Below are 14,592 nucleotides of genomic sequence, written 5' to 3' on the forward strand. Positions count from 1 at the left end.
ATCAGCTACGAAACAATCAGTTAGACAGTTAGTATGTTATTCATTGACTGTAGTTGATGTAACGTTTTACATAATTCAAGTTGCACGGTAGATGACAAGCATGTTCATAACTTGAAAACTATAATAGCGAAATTATTAGGATCTTTAATTCTAATTAACCTTTTCGGTACGGAGTGATCGGGGCGCGAATGGTTTCCGAAGTGGCCGAGAAGCGAGAGAGTTTAGACGCTGGGCGTTCCACGCCTTCAATCATTATAACAAAACTCAATAATGAAAATATTTTACAAATTTATCAACGGAAACATTTCAAGTTGGACAGTGACTATAGTTCAATATAGATGACTAAATATACAGTCTAATCAAATATAGACTAAATAGTTTCAGATTACAAATCGCGGTATAATTATACATAAATCACAGAATCGAGTTTGCAATTAATAGACAAGCTGTCTAATGGCGTATGTGTGGGCCGATCTCGCTGGAGACCGGCGACCTCGGAGGCTATTCGTAGCACTGTGTGTGGAACTTCCCGGCAGTGTAGGGAGTCGCTTATTACCGATGCGGAATCAATTTTAATTTCGCGTGGGTTCATCACCTGCGATGCCGATCGGTCGCGAAAGCCACGCGCCTTGCTCTCGCCCTGAGATTTACCTAACAAAACGAACAAGTCTTGCAGCGCTACCTCGTACACGTGCTTTTTCTATGCGTTTATTCAATCTGAGCAAGTACATCGTACAGCATGCACAAGCACGATTAAACTCGTACTTATAATTGTTACTCGCATCTCTCGATCGTCTCATTACCGACAATAAAAGATAATTTAACTCACCGGTACGACGCGCAGCAGCGGAGTTGCAGCACGATGCTTTCATCTGCAAAATAAAGATATACATATCTCAATTATAGTATCGTCCAAAATAATTAATATCTGAAAAAGTAATGCACGCGTTTTTTTTATTCAACTGTCAAATAGATATTTAGGAAAACTATTGTATGTTGTCCGAAAGAATTATTTCCTAAAATATAAATTTTCATAATGAGTAAAAATCTTTTTCTCTAATTCTTATGCAAATTATTTAAACGATCCAAACAAATAAAGACGACTAATTCTGTAAGTGTAACATATAAAACTCGATTATGTGCCATTCGTAATTCTCAATTCGCAATTCGCGATTTGTAGTAATGAAATTGGTTTCGTCGTTCGTCAGTATCGAATCTTTCGTGATTCATTCGTTTGCGTGGTGTATAGTTCTACACGCAAATTAACGCGAATTAACTGATTTTTTGATATTCGCGACCTTTCATTTCGTCAAAAAATCGCTCTGCTGGAGAATCAGCACGTAATTAATGATTAATGAATGTCAATACTGTTCGCGAATCTCACGCAAATGACGAATCACGAATCGCACATAACCTGACATTTTGGCATAATATATGATATAATATAAAACAATATAATATAACAGCGTGATAAATACATAATATATGTATAAATGACAATTAGATGAAAATGAGACTCACCCACGGTTGCTCCGCCGTCGCCTGATGCCTCCCTGGCAGCTGCTCCTCCCCATAGATTCCTTCGTTGCACTGGCACAACACTCGCTCGCGGAAACACTCAAACTAGCTCGTGCATTAATCGATACGATAATATTAATTAAACCCCTCGCGCGTCACTTTAAACGGCACTCCCGGCGTTGAACAATGAACATACACGACGCGCGTATCATTTCCCTTTTGTGACGAACAACGCGAAAAGAGCGATATTAACTTACAATACTACGACCCGCTCGATATCTGCGATGCGACGCGCGACGTATTGTAAATTGTAAACAAACGCAACGGACGATCTAAAGCCCGGTCTACATAGGCCGCAGTTCGCAAAACGCAAGACACACGCACAGTCTACATGTCAATCTAACCTCTTTGTGTATAGAGGTTAGATTGACATGTAGACTGTGCGTGTGTCTTGCGTTTTGCGAACTGCGGCCTATGTAGACCGGGCTTAAAATGACGGAGAAACTTGGTTAAATCGCACGACCAACTTCACGCGTTGGAACAAGCGATTACTGCCGCGGCGACGCTACACCTATCGCTCGTAGCTACACTTTGTTATACTTTCTATACATTGAATACTAAATAACATATGTCCGCGTTTTCCGCGTAATTGGCATCTCGTCTGATAACGTGGATAAATATACAATTAAGGTTTGGAATAAACGTTTGCGGAACATGAGATCCACAAATATGACTTTGCCGTTTGCGTTTCAACGATTTACGCAATGATTGTCAGACATTGATACGAGAGTATAATAACGAATCAGGTTAGTCAAATACGTTGCGACATTACCCGGACTTGTAGCTAATCTGTTCTAGTTATCAGTGACGTTTCGTTTTCGACGACGAAAGACTCGAAGACGACGACGTCGGCAATTTCACTCTAAAAGGCCATCGCGCACAAAATGCATAGCTTAGCATAAGCATAGCATAATGCCCGATCTACAATAGCTGTAGTAAGCTGTAGTAAGCCTCAAGCCGTAAGAAATTGACCAATTACAGGCGGATGTGAGGAAAATAATCGACTGTGATTGGTCAATTTCTTACATCTTGAGGCTTACTACAGCTTACTACAGCTATTGTAGATCGGGCATAAGCATAGCATAAGACCGCTAAATGCAATGCGCATCCAGTATAAAGTCGCCATATTGATTTACATAAGATGTTTATTGGTCCAGCGATTTTATGCTATGCTTACGCAGCCTATGCAATTTTGTGTGCGATAGCCCTAATACAACGCGAAACACACGTATATGTAGATCGGATTTATAGATCGCTCGATATATTACGACTTTCTTATAAGTTATAAATTTACATAAATACACTTAATTCAACGAGAGAAGATTTAAAAGCGTAATGCGTGATATTTAATCCGATCGAAACGTCATTAAAGAAACATGTCATACATGCAAACTCGATCGTTAATGAATAAATATCATGGCACAACTTATAGCTTTTTATAACTTCGAATGAGTAAATTAAGGAATATTCGTGAAGGGAACGATCGTGTTTGTGGCGTAAAGCACGATACGAGGATTCATTCTTATAAACTTCCGTTCTCGGTCATTTCGATTCTCGAATAAAACAAAATAAAAACCTTAGTATACTTTCAATAAAGAGCTGTCGATGTCGTCTCGATGTGCCTACAAAACTATTAATCGCGGGAGTTTAATCACGCGGATCGATACCTGATATATGTATTCGTGAGGGACGATCGCGTTTGGCATTTCCTACTACTCGTCGTTATATCGTATAATATCGTATTACGAAGAATATAATGCGACGACACGCTGAACAGTTTGCGTCAAAATATAAACCTTAGGGTCAACGTATTATCCGTGTTCCGAAAACAACGGAAATAACTTCATTCTGAAGCCGTGCGACGCGACGCGGAGACGCGAGTCAAGTTGAGAAATTGATTGGTTGAGAAAAGCAAGACCGATCATTCGAAAGAATGATAATCTCAAGTTAGTGTTATCCGAACGCGATATATCCGTGTAAATTCCGCGAAGCACATGCACTAAATGAACATTCGATATATCATATAGTTTTCTGTAATCTGTACCGTCGGAGTCCGACGATATACTTATGGCTCCGCGCTCCGCTGCGATCTGAAAACACTGGAACAATGAGCGAGGTCGCGGTGGACGGTGGACGCGGTGGCGCGGTAACACAGGTAAAGGTGATAGAGTAGGGGGAAGGATGACGTTGGCTCGTAGGCACGTCAAACGCGCACCGTACGGCGTACCAGTGTACCAGTCTCCCTACCCCCACTACTCGAGTGTCGAGGTTCGAGGTCGAGGAGTCGTTATATAGCCGCGCCGCGGCGCCTGCGCCGCTCGCGCTTCGCGCTGCTCTCGTATCGTAGACATCGTAAGTAGTTAATGCACGAATCGCCGAGTCCGGCGATTCAGATTGCGGAAAACTGTGATATATCGAATGATTAGCTAATAGGTATGTCACATTTGATAATACTGACTTTAGATTACATTCTTTCGGACGATCGGTCTCACTTTTCTCAACCGTCAACTCGACTCGTGTCGCGTCGCGTGGCTTCAGAATTAATGAAGTTGCCGTCGGATCGTTTTCGGAACGCGGATAAAGGATACGAACGGACCTTAAATAAACCGAGTAACGCCGTTACGCCGCGACGTTGCGCGACATGTTTAATAAGCGATCACAGTGCCTGTTAACGTCGTAGTCGTACGTTTAACCTCGTGCTTTGATATTTGGCGATCGGAGGGAATAGACATAATAATGTTCATAAATCGATTATTTAATCGCAGTTAACCAAAACCGCTTGACAATAATCAGTAAAGCAACGATCGTATTAGGTTGGCATGTTCCGCGGATATATTTCTTTGACTTTAATTCATACATTTATTCCTCTTATATCGCTAATTATATCGCAATACGCAATACGCAATATGTAAAAGTAATTTCATTCTCGACATTATATTCGTTGTTCAAAGTGCGAAAAGTACGCCGGATGTGGGGAGCAGCAAGAAGAGCAAGTGTGTATAGCGTCCTCGCGACAGTTGCTCCGAGTGAAGTTGGCCGCGCGATTTACGAAATTCTCTCCGCCAGTTAGCGTCTACTTGTGAGATTCGCGCCGCATTCATGGGCGTCGAGCGGATCGTATAGTTTCGTTCGTAGTTTCTCCGCCATAATGCCTCCGTTGCCGTGTAATAAACGCGTGTACGCGCCGCGTCGCGAGATTAATACCGGGAGTGCCGTGCAAAGTGTCGATATTTTCGCCCGTGAACGTCGTGAGTGAGTGCATCGACGGAGATGCGAGATGCGACAACGGAGGAGGACCGAGGAGTGGAGGAGGAGGAGGCCTGGGAGGCATCGGGCGACGGCAGAGCGACCGTGGGGTGAGTAATTGTTGTCCCTTTATTATTTTGCTGTCCCGTGACGGATTCCACTTTCTCAAGCGCGACTTAATTGATTCGTCCACGTTACATGGTACTCATTATACTCGTACAATACCGCGTTCGAGATTTAACTCCGGCGCAATTTCGTAATTTCGGAGTTCGATCTCCGGTATATGCGAGAAGAGATGTTACGTCGCGTCTCTCTTATTTCCACGGTCGTAATATTACTGGCACGATTTTTCGCGGATTAATTATGCGAGCGAGTTAATACGGAAATATGATGCAGCCGCGATTATTTTGTTTCTTGTATTAACATTTTAAAATCAGATAAATCGGTTATTATGCAAATGACGTTTTAAAAATTTAACGGGCGCGATAATTATTTAGTATTCAAGTATTGATTATCTCTCTTGGACATTGCTTTAATATAAAAATATTTTCATGTTACAGATCAACGCAGGGTTACTTCTCTGCTGTTGCGCATCGGTCTCGGTGAGTTATTTTTTTACTTTAAATTTATGGCAAAACTACATTTGATTATTTGTTGCCATAATCAGCTACGAAACAATCTGTTAGTATATTATTCATTGATTGTATAGCTGATGTATATAACGTTTTACATAATTCACAATTTACATAATTTAAGTTACACGGTAGATAACAAACGTGTGTTCATAACTCCAAAACTATAATAGCTCGATATTTTTTTATTAGAATCTTTAACTCTAATCTCTGAAATATTAAGTATTGTAAGATGATTATGAAGGAGATGGTACTGGGCACGGGCAATTATTTTTAATGTAAGTTCTCGATATAATTTTTAGAGAAATATATAGAATTCCTCGTCGTTTAAGTGTCAAAGACAAATAAAGTAAGGATTAAGAGGCGACTCAAAGAATTTTATTCAACGATTTCTCTTTCGTTATGTCGATAAGAAAGTAATAAATAATTTTCGCGTTTGTGATAATTCCATCTCCCCGTCGCATAACCGAACTCGCATACCTGCTGCATTATTCTCGGCGCGAACGTTTCGTCAAATTAGCGGTATATTCGGCAGATCGAGCTATCTTGGAAGCATCACGTAGTTAATGAGATTTATTGGTAGCTTTAGTAAGAAGCAAGAGAGAAAAGAATGGGCCTTATCGTTTCGCCGTGGGTGAAATACTTATTCGATGGAACAGCCTTATCGCGAAGGTTATCATGAACGACCCTGTGAGACTTAAACAAAGTTGGCCGAGGTAGGAGGCAATGAAGGGTTCGCGGGGATTGCAATAGCTGAACGCGGTACTCCTTTATTGAATCATGGATATAACGATGAGACCAGACATTAAATCCCAGAACATGGATATCCGGTTACTCGTTAGTCGTTTCGCTAAGATTTATGCGATTAACTGAATTTCTTGAAAATAATCCAAGTTTGATGATGCTAATGAAAGTATCTGCTAACAATTAATTTTCATAATTTTATTACAAAGATATTACTAATTTAAAATATAACTGTATATGTGGTGTTAACTCGTTATAATTAATTAACTCGGTTTTACAAACATTATTTTATATCAAACAAAATGTTCAGAGAGAGAATTTGTTTAGCGAGATCACAACTGTATATAGTTCCTATATTTCTTTTTGTTAATTGTTCTGAGAATATTTTGTGAATATTTCGAATTACACAGTTGAATAACAACTGCATAGACTGCATAGACAGCAGAAGACGGATTTAGAAACAGAATATCCAAGAACTTTGTATTCCTCGAAGATATAAGACTTAATTCTTATTATTCATAAAAATGTTTTAAGAATATTTGTAATTACAGCTTAGAATTGGAGATCCATGGCAAAAGACTTTTAATATATTTAATGAAAAGATAGGCATAAACGAAATCATTTCATGTGTATGCTTGCTGTAGAATTTTGCTGTAGAATTTGACTTTTATACGCGATGTAATCAAGATTTCCAACTGACTTGCGGAGTGAGTGGAATAATATTTTTTTCGGATGGAAAATTATGCGCTTGATAAAAGTGTGGAGTGCAATTTTTAAAATTTTATGTTTGCTTTCCTCCTCTCGTTTGCATATCTTTTTTACCATTTATACATTTATCTGCTTGTAAAGAGAAACGTCAAATAATCAAATAATATTTGGATAAATTTTTGTAGCGTTTATAAAAGACTTTTTAAATCAAAATCAAAATATTATATTTTTTTAATATTACGATACATGTTATATTCAAAGCTCATGAAATTGGAGAGAAAATATTTTCTTGTTAGTCTATTAAACGTCGATGTAAATTTATATAATATGCAACGTAATCCGAAAAAAATTATAATTTTCTACAATTTGAAATTTGAAAGTACCTAAATTATAAAATTCTTAGTATTATGAAATAGACTTGTAAATAATTATGGACAAAAATGAGAAGAGCAGAGTTAGCGAAACATTGCATTTGCATTTATATTGAATATCGGAGATAGTAATTCCGAACCTCCATACATTAAGAACTGCGAAATTCCGAGCATCGCATTAATACGTCGTTAAAAGTTTCGGGGAGGAGTTCGGGGGAAGGTTCAGCCATTTGTAAAAGGACGAAGAAAGAAAACTAATAAGTTACAAAGTTTCCACGTTGAGCATTACGAGTTTCTATTTTATCTATCCGTTTCTTATAAGAAATAGAATGTTGCGTTGTGCACTTTCTGATGCCTGTCGCCCTGAATGCAAAAACGATTCGTTGAAACGGTATCTCGAAAATTAGCATGTGTTTGCAATTAAAATAAAAAGAAAAAAACATTCTCCAGCATTGTCGCGGCGAAACTCCACGCATTGTCAACATCACGCAAGAAAAGGGAGGATCGACAAACGGGGGAGGGATCGTACTTCCGACACGCACGTTTTGATTGACATTCACTCACTCCGGCCGATATGTTAATTCCGCGTGTAGCGTTTGTAAAAAATATTGAACGGAATTCAAGTAATGTACCGGGGGGGGGGGGGTGCTCCCCCGGACAGCTGGCAGTGCCGACAGCGCGTTTTATACTCTCCACAATAAATACACTCCCCGGGGCTAAGCGGCGAGATTAAAAACTACTCACACCGTCGGTTCCACTTTAAAGGTGATTCGGGAAATCACCTTTAAGCGGAGGAAATGAAAAACGTAACGTCTTTCCCTCCACTCACGGGGTAGCATCCCTCGACTTTTCTCCACCGGCGCGTTAACCCTCTCCCCGTCTCTCCTAAGGGAAACTCCGCCGCGCTATTCACTTCCTCCCCGGGCTCCCCCCCCGTCTCTCTCTCTCTCCCTCGGCACCTCTTCACAATCAGGTAGCACGGTAGACGCTCCGAAATGAGGACAATAAAGTCATTCTCATTTACTTCCCGCCACGGCGCGTTCCTCACCGTTCTCCGCTAGCCCCGCCGTTCGACCAATTCCGTCGTGGAAAAACGATACGGCGGGGGCAAGCGGCGGATGATGCAAAAAGCGAGAAAAGTGGCGGCGAAGATGGCAGGTGGGGAATGGGGCAAGTGTTCGCACTTGGCTTCTTACAGAGTGAAACATAAAGGCGACGGTGTATAGGTGCGCCCGTGAAGAAGGATGGTGGCTCATAAAAATGTAATTAACTTCATATAAGATGAAAGAGGAGCGCGCGGACGCGGGGGTTTCGGTCGGGAAGTTTATGCGGTCCTGCAACCGGCGGCGGGTGGATGCCGACGCGGCGGAACAAAGATGGTGGAAGGAATTAAGACGGCTGTGCTCTGACGTTACTTACTGTCCCTCGAGTTCCGCGGACTGCCCCGCCGTTTTCCACGGGAATTATTATTTCCGCTGGAAAATTCTCTGGAGTGATGAACGAAGTTCCCCGTGCCGCCATCGCCGTCGTATCGCAATCAAACTTTTCGCGATAGGAGAAGCTGTCTGATCTTCCGCCTTCTTATTTTTTCCCTTCTTTGCTTCTTAACGTCGCGTGGGAACTTCGGAAATGATTTCGCTCGAGCATACAGCTTGCTCGCCGCAATAAAAAGATACGAATTATACGTATCTGATTAGATTTCTTCTCCCAAATTTTACCTTTATTTTCCACAGGGATATTAATTTTATTGTTACGCATAACATTATTTTACATTTATCTAAATTTACAAGTTAAAATAGCAAAAATTTTGTATCTATTTTATTTTGTCTTGAGTTTTGTCGTCGTTTAGTTAAACAATGCATTTATTAAGCATTTGATATAATTATATGTTATTTAATATTCTCTAAAAAAACGATTTAAAATGAATATCGAAAACAATATTAATACGTTTGATAGTTGTTAATAACTTAAAAATATATCAGCAATGCTTATAGCTTTCACAGTCCTACCTACAATTACAGTCACGAGATATTTGTTATCCGTCAAGTTCTGCCAATTCCGAACGAACGCTTCTTCGTGGTGTAATGTAACGTGTGTACGCAGGCGCGTATTGATAATTTCAGTCGTTTCCCAACGCTCGAACGTCAACGCCTGACATCGCCCGCGTTGCTAAAGTCCCTTCAGGGGGTGGCAAGTCGATCAAACGGCGCCCCAGGCCGATGTTCTCATGCCGGCACGATCGCCATCCACCACCGTGACGAGATTCGATCTTCGTCACGTAGTCGGACCGGGCAATGCGATAACGTCGTGACGGATGAACTCCGTCGTATCTAACGGCGGCTTCTGGAGGACGTACTAGCCGACCAACCGTGAGCCACTTGACCTGCCTCGTAAAGTTACCCCTTTGAATCCCTCATTCCGTTAGGTCGGGCATATTTCCCGTCCTCTTGCGTTTATTTGCCGATTGCACTAACAGTAGTTCTTATTGCATTTCTCGTTCGGTATGTTCAGAAATACTCAGTAGAAAAGAAATCTATATATTTTTCTATTTTCCCTTGTTTACTACAAAAATTTCAGAAGCCACCTGTCATCTTACAAAGAAATTTTGTTAACGCAGTGGCAGTGTGCATTATTTATTTTTTAATAGTAATAACAGTTATTTTATTTGAATTGAAGATCGACGAAATTAATGAATACAATAGTTTAGCGTTTATTAATTTTAATTATAATCCATGTGTCTGTGTGACTATTTCTTCTCTTTTCAAATTTTCTCAGAGAACAGTTCATTAAATAGCGTAAAATAATTTGGCGTGTAACTAACCGTATGCACTTCCGTGCCGTACGAAGCAGCGTATAACGAAGCGGAATCTTGCCGGATGCTGAATCTACTGGATGTAGAGACACACAACGGGCGAGACAATTCAGTAACCTCCGAGTCGGGTGAAAAAAAACTTCTGATTAAGTTGCTCATGAGGACAAGAGGGCGTGAAGGAGACCGGGGGTGCCGCGAAGAAAAGGGAAGGGTTGAACTAGCGCGATCGTGGAGCGTTACTGCTGGGCGGAGGGTGAGTTAGCGAGCACTCAGTTGGCGCGAGGAAGGGTAACGAGGGGCGCGACGGGGAGTTTCTCGTTTGTTTCGCGCCGGAACAAAGGAATCTCGGATGACAAATGCCAAGCGTGCACGCGGTCAACCGGATCCGCGAGCAAAGAGTCGTCGCCGAGTGGGGATAAAAGAGGATGTTGGAAGGCTGGGAGAGAGTCCACCCACTCTCTCTCGTACAAAGAACTACCTGTGAAAAATAATACTATACTCTACCTGCTACACCCGCGACCGCGCTGACCGTCCCGATTCCGCGAATTACAGCTTTTTGCGCGCGCCCCAGCGAAGCGGAGCGGCTGCGAGGCTTCGTATAGTGGCACGTATCTAACGGTTAATGAAGTTGGTTCCGTCACGCCCTGTATTCAGCTGCTCGCCGCGCTTGACTGCCGCTGATAAGTCTCGGTTAAAGTTGATTGCTTTTAGCAGCGGGTCACACAGCGGGCAGATTTTAGAACAACCGTGTCTGCGGCGCGCTCTGTAATCTGCGCCTGACGGCTCGTGCAAGAAATGATGGCTCGAACCGCGAGAAGATAGACGAGCTTTTGCCTGGGTGAGCGAATGACTGGTTTACCGCGACTCCCTCTTGTTTCGGAGAAATCAGCCCTTAGGAGTGCCTGAGATGTGACGTTTAAAATAATATTGATATATGATAACATTAATATTGATATTACAAGAAAGGTGAAAAGAAGTTGATGCATGATTAAATTAATTTTTGTAAAAGCTCCAAATTTAACAATGTGATATACGTAAAGCGAGGAGGTCCTATATAAAGTTTGTACAATTTATCATTCCTGAGAGAGAGAAAGAGAGAGATAAGGTTACTCAAGAAGTTCCGCTGATGGAGCGTGTATGCCATTCTTAAACGCCAATGCATAGAAACAGTACGGTGAAGCGTTGAATAGCGCTGACTTGAGTTACAGTCGGACATTCGCTATTGACCAGCCAGAACAGTCCGGGTTGCTCCTGATATGTCTCCGTCGGGGTTGATTACTTTCGGTATAGGGTCACGCCATACCATGAGCTGATTCCGAAAGAGCTCTGTTCGCCGCGCTGTGCCGCGCCCGCGCCGGTCCGTTCTTCGGCGACGCGACAAAGGAAGTGGAGCTGACAAGATTTGAGTACGGCAAGAGATTCAACTTGGCAAACGATTTAATCGGATTGATGTATCCTCGCGGAATTGGAAAGCCAGACCGTAATTCAAAAAGAAACCTCCCTACACCCTTGCATAGCGGTTATTCACTTTTATGCATCTCCTCCGTAATAACTGTCAAAGCGGGGATGAAAATCCAATTGCAAAGTGATGAACGCGCACATAGATCATTATACATTTATCGACGGGCATAAGCGAGCTTTACATTTTCAAATAGGGAAGCTTAAGTAAAGGATGTAATGTCTTATTTAATCTTTCTATTTGGCTCTTATGAAAGTTACACGCTATTCCCCGATATTTTAATTAAAATCGGTACGTCCACCGTAGAGAGTCTGGCGTAATAAATTTCAATTATATATAGACGACACTTATGCGATTGCGTTTACGTAGCGTCCTCTTATAACTTCTCGGGAACTGGAAGAAACGACTTGCATCGATTGCACGCGGTATTTACATTCCCTCTCGCAGTATTGCTCTCGATACTTATATCACCTTGAAATTGCGGTCTGGTGCCGGGCCCCTGTTTCAAGAGTGCATGCTCGGAACTGCCGCGATTTGGAACACGCGGCAACGGACGGTAACGACAATATTTTGGTACGATCCAATCTTCCTGAGCACGCTGCAGCGATCAGGTGGATGGAAAATATCATGGTTGTATGGAGCGAGACGGTCTACTTCCGCTTTGGCTCCGTTCTATGTACGTGTTCGCGTCGGATGGGATGGTAGATCTCGTAGAAAAAGATAAAGTAAGGAAAGCGGTAGAAAGACAAAAGTTATTAGTCATTCGGACAAGTGTGTAGAGTGCAGAAATGTACAGATAGAAATGTTGCGTGATTACGTGAAATGTGCAATATATAAATAATAAATTAGTAGTATGTAAATATATATACTTGAAAGAACACTATATGCTAAATACTTAACAAATTATTAAGTTTGATAATAATTTTTACTATAAGTAGAACAAATCAAGCTAATAATGCTACACGTTATGAAACGTAATCTATGTGTTAGTTAATTAATTTTCGCAAATATATGTTCTCTTTATCGCAATATATGATATTCTAATTTTTTGTTAAATTAATTAATTTTATATATGATCTCTCTCTCTCTCTCTCTCTCTCTCTTTCTCTCTCTCTCTCTCTCTCTCTAAAAATGACAAATGCGAATTTTATAGGATCTTTTCGACTTATAACATAGTTGAATAGAATATTTATATAAATTAATTTAACCTTTAACACGCAAACCTGGGTCGTTTTCGTCCGGGCGAAAATCAAATGTAGTTGTAACTTTTGAATACAAATTATGTGAAAAAATTAAATTGTTTATAATTTTATGATTGATATTTCAAAGTGAACCTTTGAAACACCTTCATGAATTTTTTCAGTTTTTGCAGCCCTTTAACACTTAAAAAAAAAACGTCAGGACCCAGGTTTGCGGCGTAAAGGTGCCAAAAAAACGTTTGCGGGTTAAGGGTTAATTGTTCGGCCACTTTATTTCACTTTTATTTAAATGTTATAATTTTTAAGCTCAACATTTAAAATTTTTCGTAACAAGTGTGTGAAGGGGTTATTGTAAAAACATTATTCACAAGTACAAATAATATTTAGGAGAAAAATGTCAACCAGACAATAAAAGAAAGAGGATATTAAAGACGAAGAAGGAATGTGGGGTGTCCAATTCAAGTACTAACATCTGGTGCAACGGTGGTTTCCCGTTTTACGGTGATTCCAGCCACTTCTGTGCTCGAAAGTCCAGGTTCGCAGTTGGCACTTGCCCGGTAAATTCTCTGGAAAGAGTTTGGGGGAAAATACGATTCCGTTCACGTTTTACTCACCCTACGGGTTGTCATGAAATCCTCTCTCTCTCTCTCTCTCTCTCTCTCTCTCTCTCTCTCTCTCTCTCTCTCTCTCTCTCATCCAGCGCCGTATGTTTCATCGATACTTCATTATGATCGCCGCCGCGACATAATATCCGAAACGTGTTGCTCGGCACGAAGGATGCTTTTCTTTCTGAACTTTCTCTTCTTGCCATAACTGCGTCGCCAAGGGCGTCGGAAAGTCGATAGTTTATCATCCGTGTAACTCCGGTAAGAAGTAAAAAAATATCCGAGGTTTCTGAGTTTTCATCTCGAAGATATTTCTATTGCAGTACTTAATACATATACGTACAAAAAGCTCTTTGATTTAATCCAAAGTTTAATGATAGATAATACTGAAATTCAAAAATATTGAAATTGATTTTTCTTAAGCTAAAATATGCAAAATTAACAATTTTACTTAAAATTAATTATTTATTTGTTTTTGTAAAACTTTTTTTTTGCAAGGAATAATTTTTTGTCTCTCGTTAGTTATCAAATGTATCGATGTTTTCACATTTTATCAAGAAAAGACTTTAAACTGATGAAAAAAAAAATTAGAATTTTTAAAAGATTGATTTTGCGTAAACATTTGGAGTATTGTACGTATATTTTGACGTACATAATAATAATAAATTAGCTGCAATTAATAAAGATGTATATAAAGGTTTAATTTTGGTTACTTTACCGAATAAAAGTAAATGAGTGCTTCTGTAGAGGATGGTTACTTTTTCATCGTAGATCGGGGGCACCCGACTGCCGCCGTCAGTCCAATATCCTATTGGATATTAAAGAATAACATTTGGAGTCACTACCTACTTCGATTTGCGTCGACATCACCGATCGCACTGATCGATCGGGAATGGATTGCGGAAGAAAAACGCTTAGATTTCTTAACTGTTCTTTAAAAGAGAGTTCTCAATAATTATTATGTATTCAGAAATGTAATTATTTTCTGTTAATAGTTATCATGGACAATTTAATGTCGAAATATCTAATATTGTATTTAGTTGATAGCCGACTTACATTTATCTCAAAGATAAAAATATTCAGTAAAATTCAGTGTAATAAAAATTGATATCTGATATAACAATTAGAAAGTAAAAAGCAGGTAGTGTAATGTACGTGTTAATCAACCGTTCCTAAACAGAACAAAGTTTTAATCTGGCATGTCCCAAGTCAAGTTGTACGAAATTGCAACATAGCCG

At 40.2% G+C, this 14,592-nt stretch overlaps 2 protein-coding genes across 5 annotated transcripts in view; one reads left to right on the plus strand and one right to left on the minus strand.

The window, feature by feature from the left end:
- Window positions 1-3,661, minus strand: part of LOC139813261 (neuroendocrine convertase 1) — a 52,512-nt gene extending 48,851 nt beyond the window's left edge. Inside the window, exons 1-3 of one of the 4 annotated variants that reach the window (XM_071778641.1) lie at window positions 3,623-3,661; window positions 1,522-1,623; window positions 830-872 (exon numbers count right to left, since the gene is read on the minus strand). The gene's annotated coding sequence lies outside the window, so the exon portion shown is untranslated. Of the gene's footprint in view, window positions 1-829; window positions 873-1,521; window positions 2,668-3,622 lie in introns of those variants that run through there. The other 3 variants (XM_071778642.1, XM_071778640.1, XM_071778639.1) reach the window with 3 other exon arrangements.
- Window positions 3,662-5,406: 1,745 nt separating this feature from the next.
- LOC139812652 (protein amalgam) overlaps window positions 5,407-14,592 on the plus strand; it is a 294,458-nt gene continuing 285,272 nt past the window's right edge. The window contains exon 1 of the mRNA XM_071777647.1: window positions 5,407-5,426. The gene's annotated coding sequence lies outside the window, so the exon portion shown is untranslated. The remainder of the gene's footprint in view (window positions 5,427-14,592) is intronic.

This window comes from Temnothorax longispinosus, chromosome 5 (genome assembly GCF_030848805.1).
Source record: "Temnothorax longispinosus isolate EJ_2023e chromosome 5, Tlon_JGU_v1, whole genome shotgun sequence".
NCBI classification, from domain to species: Eukaryota; Metazoa; Arthropoda; class Insecta; order Hymenoptera; family Formicidae; genus Temnothorax; species Temnothorax longispinosus.